Genomic DNA, 24,372 nt, shown 5'->3' on the forward strand with positions numbered 1-24,372 from the left:
GACCCTAAAATGGCAAGACTTGCAGAGACTTACAGAGAGCACAACTCCTTGCAGCAGGGATTCTTTATTCACATGTGTTCAAGGAGTAATATAGTGTATAATGACAATTTTTCAGTCCCCACAGTCAGAGGTATGTATGTACACATACACATATAGATATATAAAGAGTGTAAGCAAATCATATAAGCAAAATAGAAAAAAAAAAGAAAGAATCACAAAAGATGGATCATTTATCAATAAACTGATGGTGCTCTGATTAATACATGTAAAAATCCCATAATGGAAAAATATACTGGGTTCACGCTACATTTTTGCAATCCATTTTTTTCAACGGATGGAAAAACAAATGCATTTGTGTGCAACTGAAAACAGATCTGTTTGGGGTTTTTTTTAACGTACACAAAAACGTAGTCAACCTCATTTTTGTGTCCGTTTTTATCCTTTTTTTTTTATAATGGAAGTCAACGGAAAAACGGATCAAAACAGATGCACACAAATGCATATGTTTTTCCATCTGTTTTTTTTTTTTCAAAAAACAGATAAAAAACACGGATTGCAAAAACATAGTGTGAACCCAGCCTAACTCTGCCCCCCCCCCCCCCAAATGGAATATTGAAATAATAATTTGGAAGCATGATGGGAGATAAGTTTATTATTTTGACACATTGTATGTATTGTGCATGAACCATAGGTGACATACTAACTTAAATACAAAGATGTGTTTGCATCTTGCTAAATTGCTATATACATAGATAAATATGCTATATGTGGCTATATACATAGATATATGCATACTAGGGATGAGCGAACCTGGAGCATGCTCAAGTCCATCCGAACCCAAACATTCGGTATTTGATTAGCGGTGGCTGCTGAAGTTGGATAAAGCCCTAAGGCTATGTGGAAAGTTCAGGTTCGGATCGACTCGAACCCGAACCCGGTTCGCTCGTCTCTAATGCATACCTTTGAAATTCAAATATTTGAAACACACATAGACCATATACAAGGATGTGCTACTACATATGAATATAGCAACTGATGAAATAAGGAATCTTTGAAATACTTCTCACTACGCCATTGTGGTAATTTCCTTCCCCAGAAAAGCTTAAAGTGTATTGTACAGGTGCTTTGCAGGTCAAAATGCCAATTTCACATAAAATAAGATTGGCACATTGACAGCTCTATCATTAATATAGACATGCTCTCAGGATTCCAAAGTAAAGTGACTGCTAAGAAGGGGACTGGATCGTATTATTTGCTTCAAAAACAATATGCCTTTATCTGTGTACATAGATTTGTCTTCATTAGTGATGGAGAATGGCTGCGATGGCCATAGGAGGAGTCTCAGGCGGAAATTAACTCTGCAGTGTAGAACACAATGTGCAAATGTGCGGATGGATCTCTAGTTCTGTCTTGTTGACAGAACAAATATTTGACAAGTATAGGGTATAGATATTGATAAGAATAGGGTATAGATATTGATAAGAATAGGGTATAGATATTGATAAGAATAGGGTATAGATATTGATAAGAATAGGGTGTAGATATTAATAAGTATAGGGTATAGATATTGAGATATTGATAAGTATAGGGCATAGATATTGATAAGTATAGGGTATAGATATCGATTAGTATAAGGTATGGATATTGAGATATTGATAAGTATAGGGTATAGATATTGTACATAGTAAAACAAACACGTATTGACAAAAGTTTTGCACCAATAAATGTAATAGTAATTGTCCAAGAAGAAAGCCATATTGTATTGTTGGTGTGTCTATTTACTACCCATATAGCTTATTCTATCTTCATTACTGCCTACAGCACAAAGTAAATTATGAAAGGTGGAATGTTTCCGTATCTAATTTTGTTCCATACAGGACACTGGACTTTTCTTTTATTAAAGGAAGCCTTTCACCCTGGCACCAGGGGCAAATCAAAAAATTTTTCTTACACCAATATGATACCATAAAAACTAGAGATCATGGCACAAAAAAAACGACATCCCAACCAGCCCTGTAGGTGAAAAAATAAAAGTGCTATGGCTCTTAGAAGACGAGGAGGCGACACTGTATCAATTTGATCCGGGCATCAACGACCTCAGTCATTAAGGGGTTAATGTTTCAAGCACTCTACCAATATTTTTTATTATTTTCACTATTTATGTGTCTAAGGAATTTTTAAATAAAATTCTACTTATTACCCAGCTATAAAGGAAATCTATAGGGTGCAGAGTACTGTATTATTAGATAGGTATGGTACTGTACATGCTGTGCATCAAAGTTCAATAAAAGCTAAATGTATTGTGTAGAGTTTATTTAATAATTAACCTATTGTTTGTTGGCCCAACACCAGTCCTCCCAGTACCTCAAGTTATACAGCTGTCTTCCTATAATGTAGCATATGTATACTGTATGTAAGTACACAGATGTAGCCTTTCTTAACCCCTTCCTGAGCAAATGTCATTGATGCACATATATCCAGGTCACACTGAAGCAATGCTATGCATTTATTCCTCCTCACCTTCTAAATGGCAACAAATTTAAATTTTTCCACCTAAAGGGCTGTTTGGGAATAATTCTTCACCGTATTGTTGTAGATTTTGTATAAAAAAAAATCAATTTAATAATGTGACAACAAAAATCTAAAATTCTGGAGTTTGTTTCCTTTTTTCATTTAAACTGTTTACCATACGGGAACAATATTGTTATAATTGAATAATTCAGACAATTCCATATGTGATTTCAGCTTTTACTGGTGGAGGGGCTTTGTAATAAAAAAAATATAATTTTTTTACACTTATTCAATCCACCAACCAACGCCACCAAACCGCTAGTACCATCTGTTCGATGAGAGTAAATCCTTAACGGTCGTGTCTCATAATGCGCCTGGTGCCTTGGTTAAATCAAAAAAATATCTTTTAATCTGCAGCGCTGTGTCATACTGTTGTGGCCTAGAGTGTCTGTGCCGCAGGTCTGTGACACCTCTCCTTCCTTCCTACCCACCCTCCTCATCATTAGGAACATCCCCAGGCAGGACTTCTATTTATCACTCGTCTTGCACCTGTATTGCTATGGCCCATGTGTACTGTTTAGGCAAGTGATAAATAGGAGAAACCCGGCCTGGGGGTGTTCCTTATGATGATGATGGTGGGAAGGAAGAAAAAAGAGGCACCGTAGTCCTGGGGCACAGACAAACTAGGCTTTACCAGTGTGACACAGCGCTGCAGATTAAGGCTATGTTCACACTGCATAAAACTACGGCAGTAGTTCTCGCCGCAGAACTACGGCCGTAGTTTTGCGGTGTGTAACAAAGCCTTATGTGCAATGGGATCCTGGCCGGAGCGTACACACACATCGTATACGCTCCTGCCGTGATCCCATACGGCGCCGGAAAAAACTGACAGGTCAGTTTTCTGTGGCCGGAATTCAGTGAATTCCGGCCGCAGATAGCCCTGTCAGTTCACACAGTGAAGCAAGTGGGCGCTCGCTTCACTGTGGGCTATGGGAAGCTCTGATGCGGGGGCGTACTGATGCGCCCGCATCAGAGCTCCGCGGCCGGACTGATCATCCGACCGGTACTTAAGTACCGGCCGCGATGATCCGGGCACAGACCGGCCGTTCCGTGACCCGGCTGGGGTCACGGAATGGCCGGTCTGATACGCCGTGAGAACATAGCCTAAAAGATTGGTTTTTTTTCTAACCAAAGCACAGGACACATTTTAAAAGGTAGGACTGGTAAGGATTTACTCTCATCAAACGGATGGTACTAGTGGTTTGGTGGGGTGGGTTGGTGGATACAGAGTTGCTTTAAGTCCCCCTAGGGACTGGTCAAAGCAAAGCTATTGGGTAGCATTAATAACTATCTGAGATAGACTCTAGAAGCCAGTAAGACAGTTCAGAGGTAAGTAGGAGACCTCCGGCCATCAGGTAAAATGGCCAGGACCCCTACATTCTGATCGGTCAGTGACAGGTGCTGCTTGTGTTAATGAAGCCTTGTGAGTGTTCTGACACACACACACGCACACAAATCTATATTTATAAATGACTAACATTTTGGGAGAATTTTGTGCATGGACAGTCTTTTTTACATCTGGTGAGTGCAGTAAGTAAACTTATATCCCCATGGTTTTCTAAGTTAGAACAATCACAGAGTTGGGCCAAGACACCGCTGTATGCCTCCACCCCTCCCTGCCCTGCTGTCAGCACAGACCCTTGTACATAAGTTGTCAGGAAACATACTGACTATTCAGAGGAGATAAGAACAGCTGTAATATAAGTTTACAGCCAGTGCTTACAGTAAGAAAAGATCCTGTCTTTCTTCCTATGTCCTAACTGCTAGGGTCTGCAGCACTGTACTGTGAACCTGAACTCTCGGCAATGATTCCTGCTGTCTTCCACCTCCGTGGAGAGGGTGGATACAGCCGGAGGACCGCCTGGAAAACTGGGATACAGCCAATGGCTATGGCTGTATCCCAGTTTTCCAGGTGGTCCTCCAGCTGTATCCACAAGCTGCACGGAGCGGGCAGACAGCGGGAATCATTGCTGAGAGTTCAGGTTTGTACGAACCCGAACCTCGGCAGGTTAATAACCTAGTTATTAACAACCCCCTCACTGGCTTACAGGCTTATGCTTAGGGGGGTTTTTTTTACATTTTCTACTGGTAAATTAATATTTTTCCTCTATCCCAAGGATAAGAAAATCTGTAGCTGCAGATGAGTTACAGGTCACAACTAAGTGTGCATGCTTCTCCACTGTAGTTTAGGGCCGTGCTCAATAAATGAAGACCATAGGCCATGCTGAGATAAGCCATCTAAACTTACTTTAAAAACAAATCCCCCATAAGAGAAGTACTGCTGGGGTCTACACAACACACACTAACTTCTGGCACAAATAACACTTTCCTTAAAGCTATTGTTTAAACCGTTAAATTATTCTGTATGGAAAATCACAGGAGATTTTTCATGGAAATTTATCCCTTCAAGCTGTCAAAATAGCAGAATCCGTCGGTACAGTATCTAATGCTGAGAAGTTATCCAGAACATTCATAATATATTGTTTTTCTTTGTAAAAGGATAGATGTGGGAAGATGAAACTTTTTCACGAAGCTGCAATGCCGCTGGTCTCTCAATAAATCCGATTGATTGACATTAATGGAAACGATGCTGGAGACTAAGCTCAATACACAAGTTGTTGCTAGATAACAGCAATCTCTATTGGATTTGCTTTTCTTAATTGACCTAACTAGTGCTGAAACATACACAAGGGAGCTTAGGTGGCAGTTCTAGTCTTCTATGGCGCAAAGAAATTTTAACGGCCAAAGGCTCTCAGGGCATGATGGGAGATATAGTTTTGCAACAGTTGGAGGGTCTGTGGTTGGGGGACACTGGCTTAATGCATCAGTGTGTACATATGTACTCTAACTTAAGGGGGTACTCCGGCGAAAATCTTTTTCTGTCAAATCAACTGGATTCAGAAAGTTGTATAGATTTACTCCTGTTTAAAAACAGTATTTCAGTACTTATCAGCTGCTGTATGTCCTGCAGGAAGTGGTGTTTTCTTTCCAGTCTGACACAGTGCTCTCTATTGACATCTTTGTCCATGTTCAAAGCAGGAGATGTTTTTTGTGGGGATTTGCTACTGCTCTGGACGGTTCCTGACATGGACAGAGGTGGCAGCAGAGAGCACTGTGTCAGACTGGAAAGAAAACAACACTTCCTGCAGGACATACAGCATCTGATAAGTACTGGAAGACTGGCGTTTTTAAATAGAAGTAAATTACAAATCTATATAACTTTCTGACACTAGTTGATTTGAAAGAAAAATACTTTTTTGGCAGTATCCCTTTAAAGTAACCATCAACATTAGAGCATTCATGTTACAGTAAATATCCGTTTTTTTAATAAAATTTTCTTATCTAGAAAAGTTCAATATGTAATGTTGATTCATCTCCTAATACATCTCCATAGTGATCTGAGCTTTCATTTTCAGAGCTTTTTCTTGCTAGCTACCTGCGGTTATCACTAGCAGGAGTTTAGGAGCTTACCGCATACTGTTATAGATTCAGCTTAGTGCTAAAAGTATAACATAAGCTCCCATATCCAATATAGTGGTAACTGCAGATATCTAGTATGTTATACTTTAAATCTATATCTATGAATGTGTTTTGAAGCTGTATATCTGTAACACAAAGCTCAGACCCCTAGACGGAAATATTATCAAATGATCACAGAATTTTGGACGGTGTAAAATTTACGCTTTTCACTCTACGACTGCCTTCACACCATGCTTATACACTTTATCAAGTATCCATGAGCAGCGATGCATACACTGTATTGTATGCATCATCGCTCACTTTCTTGAGAAATATATTACAAGTTACGAGATTTCTGGAGTTAAATTTATTCAGATGGCCATACTTGGGATCTGGATAGAATGTTTCCGTGGGATGGGGCAATTGGCATCTGCCTCATAATTTTTTATTTTTTTTATTTTTTTTTTTTGGGGGGGGGGGGTTGCCATCCTCTGAATCAACACAGTAGAGTTATAGGTTGGACTTAATGGGTCATTTTTTTTTCAACCTAAAGAACTATGTGAGTATGAGTGGATGATTAGATGGTGCCTATTCACACTTAGCGCCATTTGGACCACTATTCACACATTGCATCTTTGTATCTTTTTAATAGTTTATTTATAGGGGTTTAATCCAAAAAGCTTACCTTTGTACATTATCTCTATTAATGATTCACACTTTTTTTTTAAGAGAAGCTATAATTTCACATGACCTTTCAGGATAAGTTGTCCTGTGGAGAGCAGCCCTATATCTGGCCATTATTAATCTTGTATCTGTCTCTCTCTCTCTCTCTCTCTCTCTCTCTGTATGTGTACTCCACCTTCCAACTTGCTCCTCCCCTGCTCTCTCCCTCCTCCACAGACTTGTAGCTCAGGGATAAGATTACAAGTCGTAACGAGTAAATAAAAGTCATTGCTAAACCTGAGTAGATTACAGTTTGGGGGGGGCTTTATAATAGGAGAAGGAAGCATTTTGTCTGGTAAGATATATTACAAGGTCTCTTATATTTGCTTGTACTTTTGATTTATGTATAATTGCTGAAATGACAGGTGCAGTTTGTGATACATTTTCCTTTATTTCAAACCACCCCAGTGATTTATATAGCAGATTTCTTGTAGAGATCTCTCTGACTGTTCCACACATCCAAAAATACAAGCATGTATTGCAAAAACAATCCAATTTACTTCAAGTAAACAGAAGAGATAGGTGAAGCTTACTGCCAACCTAATGTTCTACAATAACAGGGTTAATTGTTAGAATGCATACTACTTAATGCATCAAAAAGAGCAAATTACATAAAAAGGGGAATACCAGTCCTCAAGATGAGAGACTAAATGAAATAAACCACATATTGCAGTGATTATTGTAGCTAAACAGTTAAAATAATTTTAATATATTTTAAATAAAATAGAATCATGCACAGTCCACAGGGCCCTTGCAGTAAAATATGTCCAAAAATACGATCAATAATATATAGTGTCACAGGTAATTATTTAGTCCACACTAAAGATGAACGAACTTTCCAAAATTTTACGTTCACACAAACCCAAACGATTGGCATTTGGATCCCACTGCCTGGAGAAGGTGGATGCAGCCCAAGGACTGCCTGGAAAATAAGGATACCGCCATAGGCTGCCTCCATTGCTGGATGGTACTCCCCTTTTTATCAATAGATTTCAGTCTTAGAAATTTCAGCAATAAATCTGCCATGTGTGAACATGGAAATCGATTAATAGAATACATTTGTTAATGTAACTTTCAGTCAACAATGTATAAAATATTTTCTTATAAACATGTATTTTATTCTAGATGTCCTAAACCTAGGATTTCAGGTTATCCACTTAGTTAAAGGTATATTTACCACAAAAACTATAATTAGCAAGGTAGTCTTCTGAATGAAGATCCTGCAACTGCCCTTGATGTGACTACTAATAATCACATTCTTCAGATTTTCCCTTGGTAAGAGGCTTAAAGGAAGACGTCAGATGTAGCCACACGTAGTCTACAGCTATCAGATGTAATTATTTCCAGCAGCTTTCTTATAATTTTCAATCATCAGAATTAGAGGTACTGCTGTACATAGTTAACCGTTTGTAGTCTAATTCTTTTTTTCCCCTTATAAAAAATAATTTAAAGGGAATCTGTCACTGCCTTACATGAGGGCAGCATAAACTAAAGAGATTGATGTACTATTTACATCATTCTGTTCAGCTGTTCTCCTAATATGCAGGAGAATGGGATTCTTGCCACACCCCTCCTCCCATCCTCCAGATGCTGATTGGCAGTTATCTCTCCATGATGTATATAGGCAGTCAACTGTCAATCAGCAGCTGATGGGTGGAGTTTTCTGCTTCTCATGAATATCCATTGTTTGTGGAGTTTTGTCTTTTTCTGCATTTGTTAAAGGCTAATACAGTATGTACGCCCCTTCTGTGAATTACTATTATATTGCTGTAAAAGCTGCTATTCTCACTTTCCATGCTGAGATATATGAAAAATTCTGTTATTATTGAGCTTCTCAACATGGCTGAATTCTGCATCAGCAACAAGTTTATACCTATTTCTGATCTCCCACAAGATCACATTGTTAAATGCTTTATGGTGCTGTTTGATATGTATGTACTTATCTTTAGTGTGTTCATGCACGTATGCAGTCAGTATATGTAGTCACTAGCTAAAGTTCATCCCATAACTGGGTTTTTCCCATCTCGTCATATACTGTGCCAAGATCAAAGGAAAAAGATGAGAAGAGCGCCGACATCTTATCTCTTAGTGCTCGCTGTAAACTGTTCACTGTGACCAACATGTAAAAACAGTACACAAGGCAAATACTTTTCAAAGCACTTATCCGAGCAGGCTTATATCTGGAATTAATAGTATCGAAACTTCAAGGGTAAATGCACGTACAGTGGATTTTCCCTGCAGATTTGTGCAAGGAAAACCGCAGCAGAGCCATGGGGATAAGAATTGACCGAATTTAAATGCTAGCAGTGCAAAAATTATGCGCAGTGCAGATTTTTTTAGTATTTTATGTTGCAGCCATGTTATGGAATTAATTCCCAATAAATTAAAGTGATCTTGCAGATTGTATCTATAATGGTTTATGAATCAGCAGATGAATCCACCGTAAAGGAATGGGAGGTTGTAGATTTGCCTCTAGATTACGGTTTATGAATTGTTGTTGTTTTGAACTTCATTCATTTTTTTTCTCCTTTGCAGTATATTATGCAAATCTGCAACACAATCTGAGTAATTTAGGGCCTGTGCACACAATCTCTACGCCACAGCTCTGTATGAGATACAGTCAGTGCAGAGGGGCCCAAGCTCTCATTGACTTTAGTCGGAGCTTCAGTGCATAACCATAGCGGAAAGAAATAATGCCACTTCTTTCAGCACAAGTTCCCTGCCTCCCATTGAAGTCAATAGGAGCAAAGTTTCTTAAGCGGAGAAATCACACAACCTTTTGGCTTTTCTAGCATCTAGCCCAGTAGTTTCACTGTCTGCAGGTAATAGATATATATTGTAAAGTTTTGTTGAGAACATATTATTTAAGGGATAATCCATTTATCTCCCACCAGCTGCTGGCTAGCTCCTGACAACAGTCCGTGGATAACGCAGCTCCATGCTGTTCCCTTTCCTGCTGTCCAAATTACTGTCTTCTTGTGTGTGATTAATGCCGCACTCTACCTAGATGGGGCATGCAGACACTAAACAAGCCAAGCTTTCAGTATTGCTTCTAAACAAGGTTGAACGGCCCGGGCAATGGACTGCTCCATGTAAACGTAATGAAGCTAGACTGCTAGATTTGTTTTCCCTCAATAACCAAGTTTCTGACTGTGTTCCAGATTACTAAGCTATTACAGAACGCATCATAGGAGTACAGGGCTAGGGCAATGAGCTGGATCTCTGCCCCAGGTGAAGGAAAGCCAAGCTAGAACTTATCTGCCAGGGATATAAATGAGATGTTTTGAGCTGTTTAGTTTATATCATTGGAAGAAGCGAAATATATCAGCACTGTAAATATTCTTCCTTTACGGCTGGGTTCACACTACGTATATTTCAGTCAGTATTGTGGTCCTCATATTGCAACCAAAACCAGGAGTGGATTAAAAACACAGAAAGGATCTGTTCACACAATGTTGAAATTGAGTGGATGGCCGCCATTTAATGGCAAATATTTGCTGTTATTTAAAAAAAAAAACGGCTGTTATATTGAAATAATGGCAGTTATTTACTGTTATATGGCGGCCATCCACTGAATTTCACCATTGTGTGAACAGATCCTTTCTGTGTTTTTAATCCACTCCTGGTTTTGGTTGCAATATGAGGACCACAATACTGACTGAAATATACGTAGTGTGAACCCAGCCTACAAGTACAGTGGTACCTCGGTTCTCGAACTTAATTGGTTCCAGAAGGCAGTTTGAGAACCGAGCAGTGTTTTTCCATAGGAAATAATGTAAATCTGTTTAATTGGTTCCAGCACCAACCAATAATTACCTACAGTACCCATATATTACATTGTATAGTGCCCAGTATAATCCCTACAGTACAGGACAGAGCAGCACTATACTGTACAGGACATTATACACAAGAAACATTCAACAAAACCAGCAATTATAGTACAGTAGTCACTAACTCCTCACTCATCCTTTATTGTATTGAGTCCCCCCACCCCCACCCCCCCATTCCAGCACTGTAATGGATGGGAGATGGTGGTGCACTGACTGTACTACTACTGTACTGTATATGGACTCCAGAAGTCTTATACAGCACTGTACTGTATGTGAAGCCTCACCAGTGCTAAACTCACCAGGTACAACCCACCACCCACGCTCGCAAAAACGTTCAGAAATTGAGTACTTCAAAACTTGGGGCCCGAAAAGTGTTTGAGAACCAAAGCAAACTTACCTTGAAAATACAGTTTGAATTCCAAGAAGTTCGAGAACCGAGGTACCACTGTACTTTGCTTCTGTTCATGGAGTCTCAGAGCCTTCCATTCAATACTTACATTCTTCTTCTATATCTCTTAAGTCTGTCATGGTGGTACACACTCTGGGGCTTGGCAATATGGGGTACAGGAATAGCAGCTACATTCTGGTCCTTGAATATGAGGGGGCTCAAAGGCCCAAGTCATCCAAGAAAATGTCTATCTCATAAGTGGCATATGGCAGGTGGGGGTCTTGTTGCATATTGTGTTTTCCGTATCAGTAAGGGAATTTTAAACAGTTTTTCTGGGAAAACAGGGAAGAGCAGGACAAATAGAAAAAAAAATATATAACAATATAAAAGATACTCCCCAAGTGTTCTTGTTCTCTAAAGAACCTATTACATGGGCCAATCAAAAAGTGATTGATCGGCACTCGTTTACTGAGCAATTACGCGGGCTGACTATAGGGCAGCAAGGGCTGCACAAACTTCATTAGTGATGTTTGTGCAGCCCTTGCCTAGTGTAAAGTAATGAAGTATTTAAATACTGTACCACGTTCCCCGGTGTCCCTGGGTCTTCCCCAGTCTCTCCAGCTGCTGCTGCCTTATGTTCCCTTCTGGTTCAGTCTATGCACTGATAGGTCGCTTAGCCAATCACTGGCGAAGACAGGAACTAGGCCAGACATTGGCCGAGTGTCCTGTCAATGCAGAGACTGGAACAGAAGGCAGAGCTGCAGCTGCAGAGACCAGGGAAGTCCCAGGGACACCGGGGGAACGTGGTACAGTATGTAAATACTTCATTATTTTACACTAGGAAAGGACTGCATGGACATCACTAACTACAAAGGAAAGCCTCAGAGGACACCGGGAATGGCCTGAGGACATCGCGAAACACGGACCGCCAGAGATCTATTACCTTCCTCCGTGTGTTCCAATCGGCGCTCTGCTGATTGAGTCTGCCACAGGCAGGCTTAATTAGCAGAGCGCCTATAACACTGATCAATGCTATGCCCATTGCATAGCAGTGATCAGTGTATACAATTTAATGATTGCATGTAAAAGTCCCCCCAAAGGGACTTAAAATGTGTATAAAAAAAAAAAAAAAGTAAAAATGTTTTTAAAAATACCTCACAGCCCCTCCCCCAATAAAGATTAAAATCACCCCTCTATCCCATTATATAAATAAAACATATAAAAATAATTAAATAAACATTTTATATATCATAGTGTGAGGGATGGCATGCATAATTGTCCGATCTATTAAAATATAACATCGTTATCCCGTATGGTGAACGGTGTAAACGAAAAAAAGAGGGAAAAAAGTACCAGGATTGTTTTTTAGTTACATTATATATAAAAAAAATTAAAAAGTGATCAAAACTACCGATTAATACTAAATATGGTATTAATAAAAACTAGAGATCATGGCGCAAAAAATGACACTCCATACAGCCCCATAGGTGAAAAATTAAAACTGTTATAGGAGTCACAATAGGGCCATTTTATTAATAATTAACTGCAAAAAAAAAAAAAAGGATTTTATTTAAAAACTTATATATAACATTAGAAAATCTGTGTAAACCTGCATATGGTTGTGTTCGGGCTGACCTGTAGAATAATGGTACCATGTCACTTTTACCATATAGTGCATTACGTTGACACAGGAATCCCCCCAAAGGTTACCATATATAGCATTCTTTTTTTCCAATTTATATTTTCATAAATAATATTTTGGGGGTTCCATCATACATGTTATGGTAGAATAAAAGACACCATTACAAAGTATACCTATTCCTGAAAAAAAACAAGCCCTTAAATGGCCCTGTAGATAGAAAAATGAAAGTTCTAGAGCTCTTAGAAGGGGAGGAGGAACAAAAATGAAAATTGGCAAGGTCGACAAGGTCACTTTGGGCTTGGTCCTCAAAGGGTTAATTTATGAACATCTATGATTTGTTTTCTTTGGCCGTGTGGATTGAGTTGTTACTGACATACGGTGAGAAAATAGCCCCTTTAGAAATATATTTACTTAAAATATGAGTGACGTGTTAAATACTTTTTCCCCCCGCTATATGTATTTAAGCCCTGGGTAATTTTTTTTCTGACATTTGCTTGGATGGTAGCATGGAATGACAGTATTGTGTTTTACCCATTTAATTTTTAATAGATAGGAGTATGGATAGAAAAGCAGAAAATTACCTTATGTGGCATCGTCAATGAGCCCTAAAAACATATAATAAAAAATTAAAGATGTTTTGGAGAATAAAAAAGCCACCGGTCTTTTAAAAAGACATCTTGCAGAATGTAATTTTTTGAGTAGGTGCAAAGAAAATTATTAGTACAGGCGTATTATTGGACACAAACCTAGTCATTAGATGTAATTTAGGCAACCCTAGAGGTGATCGTAATTGACGTGTTAATGGCATCTCTAATGCCTGGGATGTTGGGTTGTGAGGGAGATACAGTACTGCAATAATTTAACATCTTCAAAAGAGAAATGCAATTACCGTAAAAATATATTATATTTGCACTTCGGTGAAATTCCCTCTTTATTATCCGCTATTAAAATTAAAATAAATGGAACAGGAATGCACTTCCATCTGACAGCAAATGTAACCATGCCAATGATGAAAACTACAAATCAAAGCACAAAAAACATGCTACATAGCTCTGTAACAATATGGCTATGTAGAGCATTAAAAAAAAAAGTTTTACTTTTTTTTTTTCCACTTTCACCGTATAATTTTTATTTATTTATTTTTGTTTGTGTCATGGTACATTTTATGATAAAATGAAGGATGCCGTCATAAAGTAAAAAAGGTCCTGCAAAATGCATGCTATTAAAGGGGAACTCCGGATAAGAAAAACATGTTTTCTATTAAAAGTACATTAAAAGTTATATAGATGTGTCTAAACAATGTATTACTGTAGCTACCTGTTCTGCCACACTGGTAGCTGATAGAAATGGCTCCTGTGCCAATTCACATTGTCTCCTGCTTCTTCTGCTCTCCCCTCCTAGGAGACAAATCTTCCATGCCTCTGTCTCACATTGTGTGTGTTTGCTGAGCACAGGCTGATGATGCAGACAGGGGGCAAGGCATGATGTCACAGGAGGCTTGGCTGGATCCGCCAATCCACTGACTGATTCACCATCTCTGTCTGGCCAGAAGCAGGTGCAGCATAATTTTACTGATTGGGATGGGTGGGGGACTGTGATGGTCAGCTGAGGGAAAGCATTGCATTCTGGGAACTGCTGAACAAGGAAACACAGAAACACAAAACAGAACAAAAACACCCCAAACAAATGGATTTTTGGTAGTTTCAAAACTGGGATTGACAGGTAAGTAATGTGTTATGCTTCTGCAGAAGTTTCATTTTTTTTTAACCTGTACCCTTTAATGGGGTTTCTCCGGCAGGGGGGCTATTAAAAATATTAACGCATCAATTTGAAAATGTGGAAAAGCCTACAACTAATAAGTCTACAGCATCAGAAAGCATAATTAATCTATCCTCCTTTTCTTTAAAACCTAATCATATAAGAATACTATCTAAAGGACTTACCTTTGTTCCATCACAAAAATTTGAAATTTTTAAAACCTTAATGGATGTGAATAAGTTTGCAAGGTTGCTTACACTGAAGCGTCATTTCTATGACTCATGTCAAGGGCACACCAATACTCTCAACCCTAACTCTCATGCCTCATATGAAAATGAATTTGTTAATTTATTATTTTCAAAACAAGTTAATTTAACCGAGTTATTGGATTTGGAATATGAAGGCAGGTTAGAGAAAGAAAAAGAACTGCACAGTGTACACATACATACGTCTAACCCCACATATTATCCTTTCAAGTCCAGGGTAACTGCGCTAGATGAATTTCAACACGCCATGGAGAGAGATCTCAGAAATCTGCACCTTAAATCCTGTGTGAATAGCTACCAATCAAACACAACATGGTCAGATAGGCAGGCCATTAAAGAACTACAAGCAAATAAAAATATAGTCATTAAAATGGCGGACAAGGGGGGAAAGATCGTGGTCATGAACTCTCAAACATATGAAGAAACAGCATATACTATTCTGAATGATATGTCCACGTATAAAAGACTCACCCACGACCCAACGCTTGAATTTATGGCCAACCTCAAAAATCTTGTACAAGAGGGCGTTGCCCTAGGCATTTTGGATGAGAAACAAGCGGATTATCTCATACCATCTCACCCCACTTTATCCATATTTTATGGACTTCCAAAGATTCACAAGGGACTACACCCTCCACCATTGCGTCCCATAATATCGGGGGTAGGCTCGCTCAATGAGCGAATATGTGAATGGGTTGACAAGCTATTACAACCCCTGGTGACACGTGTGCCGGGCTATTTGAAGGATTCAGGGTCTGTACTTACAGCTTTTGATAATTTTACATGGTCTCGGAGGTATAGCAATTATTCCAATGAATTGAAAGAATATATTATTGATGTCACTGTGTACCTATTGAAACATAACTTTTTTGTGTTTAACGAAGAATTTTTCTTACAGATTAGGGGAGCCCCTATGGGGGCGCGCTTCTCACAAACTCTTGCCGGTCTTTACATGGCATGGTGGGAAGCCACATACATTTTTTGTCCTATCAATCCATTTCTCCAATGCATAAAATGGTATGGTCGTTTCATAGATGATCTCTTGCTGGTTTGGGAGGGAGATTCTACTAATATTGAAAATTTCATTGCATACATTAACAATAACGATTTAAACCTTTCCTTTACCCATCATTACCATCCCACTAATATGGCATTTTTGGACATAAATCTCACTATGTCCACATCAGGCACTAGGGTATGTACATCAATATACAGGAAACCCACAGCTGGCAACACCATACTGCACGCATCCAGCCAACACCCCCAACACACTATCAGAGCTATACCAGTCGGTGAACTTACCCGTGTAAAACGCACTTGCTCTGACGCAGCTGAGTATAACATCCAGTGTGAACTGGCATCAGAGCGCTTGCGTGCCCGGGGCTACACTGGGCACCACCTCAAAAGAGCCAGGAGAATTGTAAATAACAAACACAGGGGCACCTTGTTACAGGGTCGTGTGAACAAAAACCCTGCCAATATGGATAACAAGGAATCCCATCCTCTCACCTTTTCTACCACCTATTCCCCGGAGTATCCTGATATCATAAAGATATTAAACAAAAATTTATCTATTTTAAGACAGGAGGATACTCTGGCAGAAATTTTAGAGCAAGGCCACAGATGTGTAGCACGTAAAGGCAAATCCCTGGGAGATATTTTATCCCCCAGTATGTATTATGTTCCCAATACAAGTAACGCCAACAACATTAAGGGGAATTTCAGGTGTGGTCTTAACCGCTGCCAGGTATGTGTTCACACTAATACCAGAAAACGTTACACTGACAGCACTAACACCAAATCTTATGAAATTATTAACTTTATCAATTGTGAAAGCAACCATGTCATCTATATTATTGAGTGCAACCAGTGTAACCTCAAATATGTCGGTTGCACCATCAGAAAATTGAAAAACCGCATCAGCGAGCACATTGCCGGCATACGAAAGGGAAACACCATGAACTCTTCTGGTGCGGTAAAACATTTTCTTGAAGCACATGGTGGCAGTTTAGAGACATTTGGTTTCTATGGTATAATCAAAGTCAGCAAACCACACAGGGGAGGGGATTGGCGCAAGATTTTGCTTCATAGAGAAGCTGAAACTATCTTCCGCCTAGACACACGCAGACCTAGGGGGATGAACTATAAAAATGACCTTTTATTTCATTACTTATGATTTTCTAATAACCCCCATACATAGTGTTTCTGCCCTTCCTAAGTGTACCAGGTATTCTGGATCCAAAAGGGTTAACATATGTTCATTGCCCCAGGATCCGCCCCCACGTACCAGGACGTGACCTCCATACAATTGGATGCTTTGTGTTTTTAACCAACCTTCTGTTCACTTACATTCAGACCATGATTAAGCGCAGTCGCGTGAAACGCGTTGGTCCGTTCAGTGACATCCTTTTTTAATGTATATTTATTAAACGCTAAGTTTTAGCCCCACGTCTGGAGTGCCGGTATCCACCACTTTTTTTCTTTCACTTACGTTCAGTAATCAGTGCCTAGCCAGCACCGGACATCCGTGCACCCTCCATTCTCTGTGATTGCTGCAAGGAAGACAACGCTTAGGTGAGCTGAATCCCTTTTCATTCTTTTTTCTTTATTTTGGGATATGGCCGGGGAGGAGGTGGCTGAGTGAAACTACGTCCACTCGCCTCCCCGGTTCAAGCTTCCCGTGCCCGGCGCTGGCTCGAGGCGTGACGTCTCAAGTCTGCTCAGCCAGTCAGTGACAGAGGTGGAATCTGAGTGGACTTGAAACGGATCCCGCCGGAGTACCCCTTTAAATCACTATGTAAATGGGAAAATAAGCTCTTTTTCTTTCTCAAAATGACATCCATCATTTTGAGTTCCAAATGATGTCTGCCATTTCACATTTGGGACCCTGTCATTACAGTGACGGCTGCTGATAAATTATTCTAGTTAAGGCTGAGTTTACACAGAGAGATTACTCTGACAGATTTTTTAAACTAAAGCCAGGAACAGACTATACACAGGGAACAGGTCATAAAGGAAAGACTGAGATTTCTCCTCTTCTCAAATCCATTCCTGGCTTTGGCTTCAAAAATTTGTCAGATAAATGTCTCTGTGTAAACGCACCATTAGGTGGATTGCCCTTTGTATGTGTCTTTAAATTGAAAAGTCCATTGAATTAAATAGTAAAAACCTTGAAGGGACGGTGAAAAAAGAAAAAATGGGCGTGAACAACTAAAAATGTCTTTTGCTGGCAAGGCATCCACGAATAATTATCATGATCATTATTTTGACATCGGCGCAAACAATGTCCGTTGTGTGCATTGGACGGCCATCATTGCATTGAGGTCAAAGAAGGATACATCCGGCAAATGAACATAAGATAGTCACAACATGACTCCCTTCTGCCCCAGTTACTGGGACCGTCTGCCACGCGCCGGGCTGCGCGTCGGCATAAATGTTTCATGGAATCCCGACATGGGGCTAAAAACGTGATGTGAACATAGCCAGAGCTGGGATGGAAATAGACAATGAAGGAGTAGTAGTGATAAGTGTGCATTATATTGGGGGGAATCTAGGAGTTCTTCTTAACCCTGCCCACTACTGTATGTTGGAATGTTGTGTGTGAATAAATACCCCCTACTGGGAACGGCCATGACAGAGACATCAATATAACGTTTTCTTATGGTATGCAATTAAATAGATTTGAAAGTTTATTAAAGAGTATTTAGTTGGATATGGTAATTAATGAAGCACCGGCCTCCTTCCCCTATCGCTGCTGCTGGAAGCCTGTGTGGCATTCATTAGTCTAGCTTTCTTCTGGAGAGAATTTTCTTAAAGGTCTCTGTTTATGTTGAGACGTGTTTTCCAGGAGCCTATGACAGCTGTGATTTTTCTTGTTGCTGCTTTAACGGTTGCTTGGATTAACACTGTCTCTCTCCCTGCCTGCTCCCTGTCAGCTTTAATACAAATCACCCTTTTACTTCAAGGTTCTGAAAAATCCACATTTTAAGAATGACACAGTGAAAAATATGGAATTTATGTAGACATTTTGGGATATAATCCAAGCCTGGCTAGGAGCGTAACTAGATTCCTATGGGCCTAAAAGGCAAATTAGGGACCTTGGCCCCCTTCCCTACCAGCTTGTAGTTCAGATGCTCAGACCCCATCACTGTGTGTTGTTAGAATTTATAAAGATATAGCTTTTCTACACTGCCCTTAAAAGAAATAAAAAGGTCAATATTAGCAATAATATAATAATACACAGAAAGTGAGAACAGAGCAGGGCAGGAAAAGTGAAGCATTGCCCATACTTTCTGCATTCTGCCCTCTTAGCTGTATTCAGCCCTCTTTAAAGGAGAAGTCTGGCAAAAAAAATTATTACAGTATTGTATTGCCCCCCAAAAGTTATACAAATCACCAATATACACTTATTACGGGAAATGCTTATAAGGTGATTTTTTTTCCCTGCACTTACTACTGCATCAAGGCTTCACTTCCTGGATAACATGGTTATGTCACTTCCGGGATAAAATGGTGATGTCACGACCCGACTCCCTGAACTGTGCGGCTGTGGCTGCTGGAGAGGATGATGGCAGAGGGATGCTCAGTGTCCCTCCAGTGCCCTGTGTCCCTCAGTGTCCCTCTACCATCATCCACTTCAGCAGCCACAGCCCGCACAGCTCTGGGAGTCGGGTCGTGACATCACCATTTTATCCAGGAAGTGAAGCCTTGATGCAGTAGTAATAAAATGTTTCGCCGGACTTCTCATTTATATGCTGCTAAAGACAAAAGCCAATAACAATAGAAGGTGGATCATGGAGTGTATTCACCAGGAGATAGACCTCTGGTGGCCAAAAGGTCACAGGCCGTATCCATGTTTTCTAGGGAGTCTTCATGCTGCATCCACCTTCTCTAGGCAGCAGGATTCAAATGATAACAATATAAAACAAGGTATCTGATCGCGCTCCTCTTGATTGCTAAGCCCTCAGGGCGTTGGCTTGAAGTAGTGCCTATTTATTCTCAGGCTGTGTGCACACTATGGTTAATTCTCTCACTACAATGGAGTGTGGAAGATATATATATATTGAGACAAATAGTATATATTAAATGAAAGATATTAAGTTTATTATAGATAGTAGTGTTCCCCTAATCACAGCAGTATACTCTCCAAGGTCAGTTTGTATACTTATAAAATGGAGCTGAGATAAACGCACTCACCCTCTCACTGTGATTGCATAGCAGAGTCCTGATGTGCTCCAGTAGTACAGCAGTTTTTGTCTGTTGTTCCAATATACAAAATGATACTTGGTTTGCTGTTCTAATCCTCTGTGATGGCTAGTAGTCCTTGATCCTCAGTTCTTTGCGTCCGGAAGAGCACGTCCCGTCCGGTGACGGCTCTGTTATCCGGTACTTTTGTAGAACAGGTAAATCTCTCAGAAATTCAAAGTCTCAGAAGTTCAGTGTGACGTCACATCTACTACTGATTCCTGAAAGGGTCAGAATACCTCCATGTTTCGAGTGGTATGCCCCTCTTTCTCAAGAAGATCCCTTGAGATCTGGGATCTTCTTGAAAAAGAGGGGCGTACCTCTCGAAACATGTCGGAGGTATTCTGACCCTTTCAGGAATCAGTAGTAGATGTGACGTCACACTGAACTTCTGAGACTTTGAATTTCTGAGAGATTTACCTGTTCTACAAAAGTACCGGATAACAGAGCCGTCACCGGCCGGGACGTGCTCTTCCGGACGCAAAGAACTGAGGATCAAGGACTACTAGCCATCACAGAGGATTAGAACAGCAAACCAAGTATCATTTTGTATATTGGAACAACAGACAAAAACTGCTGTACTACTGGAGCACATCAGGACTCTGCTATGCAATCACAGTGAGAGGGTGAGTGCGTTAATCTCAGCTCCATTTTATAAGTATACAAACTGACCTTGGAGAGTATACTGCTGTGATTAGGGGAACACTACTATCTATAATAAACATAATATCTTTCATTTAATATATTCTATTTGTGTCTCTATATATATTTATCTTCCACACTCCATTGTAGTGAATTAACCATAGTGTGCACACAGCCTGAAAATAAATAGGCACTACTTCAAGCCAACGCCCTGAGGGCTTAGCAATTAAGGGTGGTATTACACGGAACGATAATCGGCCGAATTGGCCCGATTCGGCCGATTATCGCTCCGTGTAATAAATGCAACGATCAGCCGATGACAAGGATCATCGGCTGATCGTTGATATAGGTTAGAACCTATTTTCGTCGGGCGCCGACCGCGCACCGCTGCGTGTAATAGCGGTGCGTGGCCGGCGACTAACGATATACATTACCCATCCACGTTCCAGGGCTGCTCCTGCCGTCCGCTTCTCCCTGCGTCCCGCGCGCGCTCTAGCGTCACAGAGGCCTGTCAGCTGATAGGCCGCTCAGCCAATCACAGACCGCGGCGGTCCCGGCCTGTGATTGGCTGAGCGGCCTACCAGCTGACAGGCTGCTGTGACGCTAGAGAGTGTGCGGGACCCCCGGGAGAAGCGGACACAGGAGCAGCCCTGGAACGTGGATGGGTAATGTATGCCAGTTTAGCAAGGGCTGCAAGGACATCGGTAACGATGTCCTTGCAGCTCTTGTCAAACGATTATCGGGCCGTGTAATAGGTCCAGTAAACGAGCAATCATCTAGCAGATCGCTGCTCGTTTACAGGTATTATCGGGCCCTGCTCGGCCCGTGTAATACCACGAGGAGCGCGATCAGATACCTTGTTTTATATTGTCACCATTGCAAGCTACATGCAGGTAGTAGCTCTACACTGATACGCAGCCCCAAACATAGAGTGGACAGTGCTATATAGTGCACCATATTGTATTTTAGGATTCAAATGATCATTATTCTTAAAGGCCATCATTATTAAAAAAAAAAAAAAACTGCAGTTTTTCCACCTAAACAAGACATTGTAGGAACATAGCCTCAAGGTATCTTTCCCAAATAGTATTTAGGTATATGTATATTTTGCTTACATTTTAAGTTATAATTTTCCCAGTATAAAAGGTTTGTGACTCTTGAATCATGCGATTTGAAGAATTTCTCATGATGAATGTAAAAAACTAAATAAACACAGTGGAAGCCTATGGTTAAGTTTGTTATACATACAGGGAGATTTTCCCAGCTCATGATGAACATATTTAATATGTACATTTTACACTCCTTTTTAAAAGTAATATGTTAAAGACCCTAGGAATAAACATTTTTGCATTATGATTTTTTTTACCTCTTCTGAAAGCCACTACTCTTACTCCTGCAAGCTTGCTTGAAAGATTAGCACTTTTTTTGTATTTTAGATGCACTCCTGCTTATAGCTACATTATTGATCAAAATAAGGACATAGTACACACCAAAATACTTTAAGGAATTTACTATTGTTTGCAGATTGTCCAACATTTTGACAGCATTCTGCAAGGTGTATTTTTGTATGGTTTAGGTGCATGAGGTTAGTAAATCCCTGTTCAAATGCAAAGCAATTTACAACTCTGCACACGATGAACAAAATATATACTGAGCCTTCCAAGTCTCAAAAGGCTTACTTTCAAGACATGGATTCACAAGAAGTGAGAGCTAGAGAGCAGAAGGCTTCAGCCATTTCCAGCCTCTCGAAAACCCCTTTATTGTACCAAACATAGGGACTACATTTAGTCCGTTTCCAAACATATAGTGTGCCTATGTGCTGTTCGAGACTCAAAATTGTGGTGTAAGGTGCTTTTGAGGACAAGGAACAGTATACATTTGGAGAATGGAGTTAACGTAGGAAGAGGTATTCTGGGCCTACAGTGAAAACTTACGGTATATGCTGCCAGTACAGGTTGGTGGAAGTATAGAGTACTGTTAGGCTATGTGATTTTTTTCACTATCTCCAGTTAATACTATATGATTGTAAACAAGTGCTTTGGCAAAGGACCTGAGATTGTTTACCATAATACACGGAATGTCAGTCCTTAGTTACAATTGCAATTACGATAGTAATTACAATAGTTCGTATATGAATGATTGCAATAATGAACAATGTCTACATAAACTGCAATCAATTATTGAACGATTAACAATGATTTTATGGTCAGCTCAAAAGATGTGATCAATGACATAACAGCAATTTTTCTCTATTCATTTAATCATTGCTTACACACAGAAAGATTATTGCTTAAATTGAACAATATAACGTTTTTTGCCCGATAATCATTCATTGTAATAGAGCCCATACTTTACTTACATAGGCCAGGTCCCATGCAGCTCTCATTTGCCTCTAGCCAGTCCCCCGATCTTCTTTCCTCTTCTTGAATATGTGATGAATGCTCTGAGCAATACTTGCTACTAGAGATGAGCGAACCGGCCGAGGTTCGGGTTCGTATGAACCTGAACTCTCGGCTTCTGATTCCCGCTGTCTGCCCGCTCTGCGGAGAGGGTGGATACAGCCTAAGGACTGCCTGGAAAACTGGGATACAGCCTATGGCTATGGTTGTATCCCAGTTTTCTAGGCGGTCCTCAGGCTGTATCCACCCTCACCATGGAGCTGGCAGACAGCGGGAATAAGAAGCCGATAGTTCAGGTTCACACGAACCCGAACCTCGGCCGGTTCGCTCATCTCTACTTGCCACTTCATCTTGGACCTGCCACCATCACCAGCCGCGGCAGTGTCCTGTCTCAACCAGTGATTGGCTGAGGTATTGGTCTTGGAAGCAGGAACAAGAGAGAAGATCAAGGGACCGGACAAAGGTGAACAGGAGCTGAGTGTGAGTAGTAGGATACCAAGGCTAGGCCTCTATAGGTTTTTATTCTATCTCCTCCAGTATATTACATTTTATTGTAGGTCCTGTGTACCCCTTTAAACTTAAAAGGGTTATCCAGCGCTACAAAAACATGGCTACTTTCCCCCTACTGTTGTCTCCAGTTTGGGTGGGGTTTTGAAACTCAGTTCTATTGAAGTAAATGGAGCTTAATTGCAAACCACACCTAAACTGGAGACAACAGTAGGGGGGAAAGTGGCCATGTTTTTGTAGGGCTGGATAACCTCTTTAATGGGTCTGCTGGGAGTGTGCCTCGGCATATGTTGGCATACGTTTTTGCCATGTTTCCAATGTAAGCTGGCAACATATGGGCAAATTGAGATTTGTACATGAGCCCAAAAATGTGACTGTGTTCAAATGTGTGTGTATGTATGTAATATATATATATATATATATATATATATATATATATATATATATATATAATTTATTGTCAAATGATTTTTATTTAGTCCTGTGCACTTCGCTATGTTATATTTTAGTACGAAACAACTGACGACAACAGCCCACTGCCACTTCATACACTCCCATATGCTTTTGTATGTCATTTGTAGCTTTTTTGAATATTCAATAAATTCTGCTTTCTGTTTGCATTTGCAATCGGACTCATAAAACTTTTTCATCCCCACAACAAAATAAATAGCCTATAGCCTTATCATGCTGGAGAAAAAGAACGTCTCAATTTAATTAACTGTCCCAATGCATGTAATGTTCAATCAAAATAACATGTAGAGTGGGAGCCTTGGAGGAAACACAATTACTCATATACTCATCAATTTATGCAGGCGCCTATCTTTCCTTTTAATACCTGACAGAACAGAGGAGGACATTTCTGGTTTGTGTTATCAATTTGGTTTTCCTATTATGAGAATGTATATTATGAAGCGGTAGATTGGATCTTCCTTTGTTGCCTAGC

The 24,372-nt window shown here is 40.1% G+C and overlaps 1 protein-coding gene across 1 annotated transcript in view; it reads left to right on the forward strand.

Annotated features, from left to right (window-relative positions):
• The window catches only part of DOC2B (double C2 domain beta), a 370,017-nt gene that overhangs the window by 327,356 nt on the left and 18,289 nt on the right, over positions 1-24,372 (forward strand). The window lies entirely within an intron of this gene.

This window comes from Dendropsophus ebraccatus, chromosome 5 (genome assembly GCF_027789765.1).
Source record: "Dendropsophus ebraccatus isolate aDenEbr1 chromosome 5, aDenEbr1.pat, whole genome shotgun sequence".
NCBI classification, from domain to species: domain Eukaryota; kingdom Metazoa; phylum Chordata; class Amphibia; order Anura; family Hylidae; genus Dendropsophus; species Dendropsophus ebraccatus.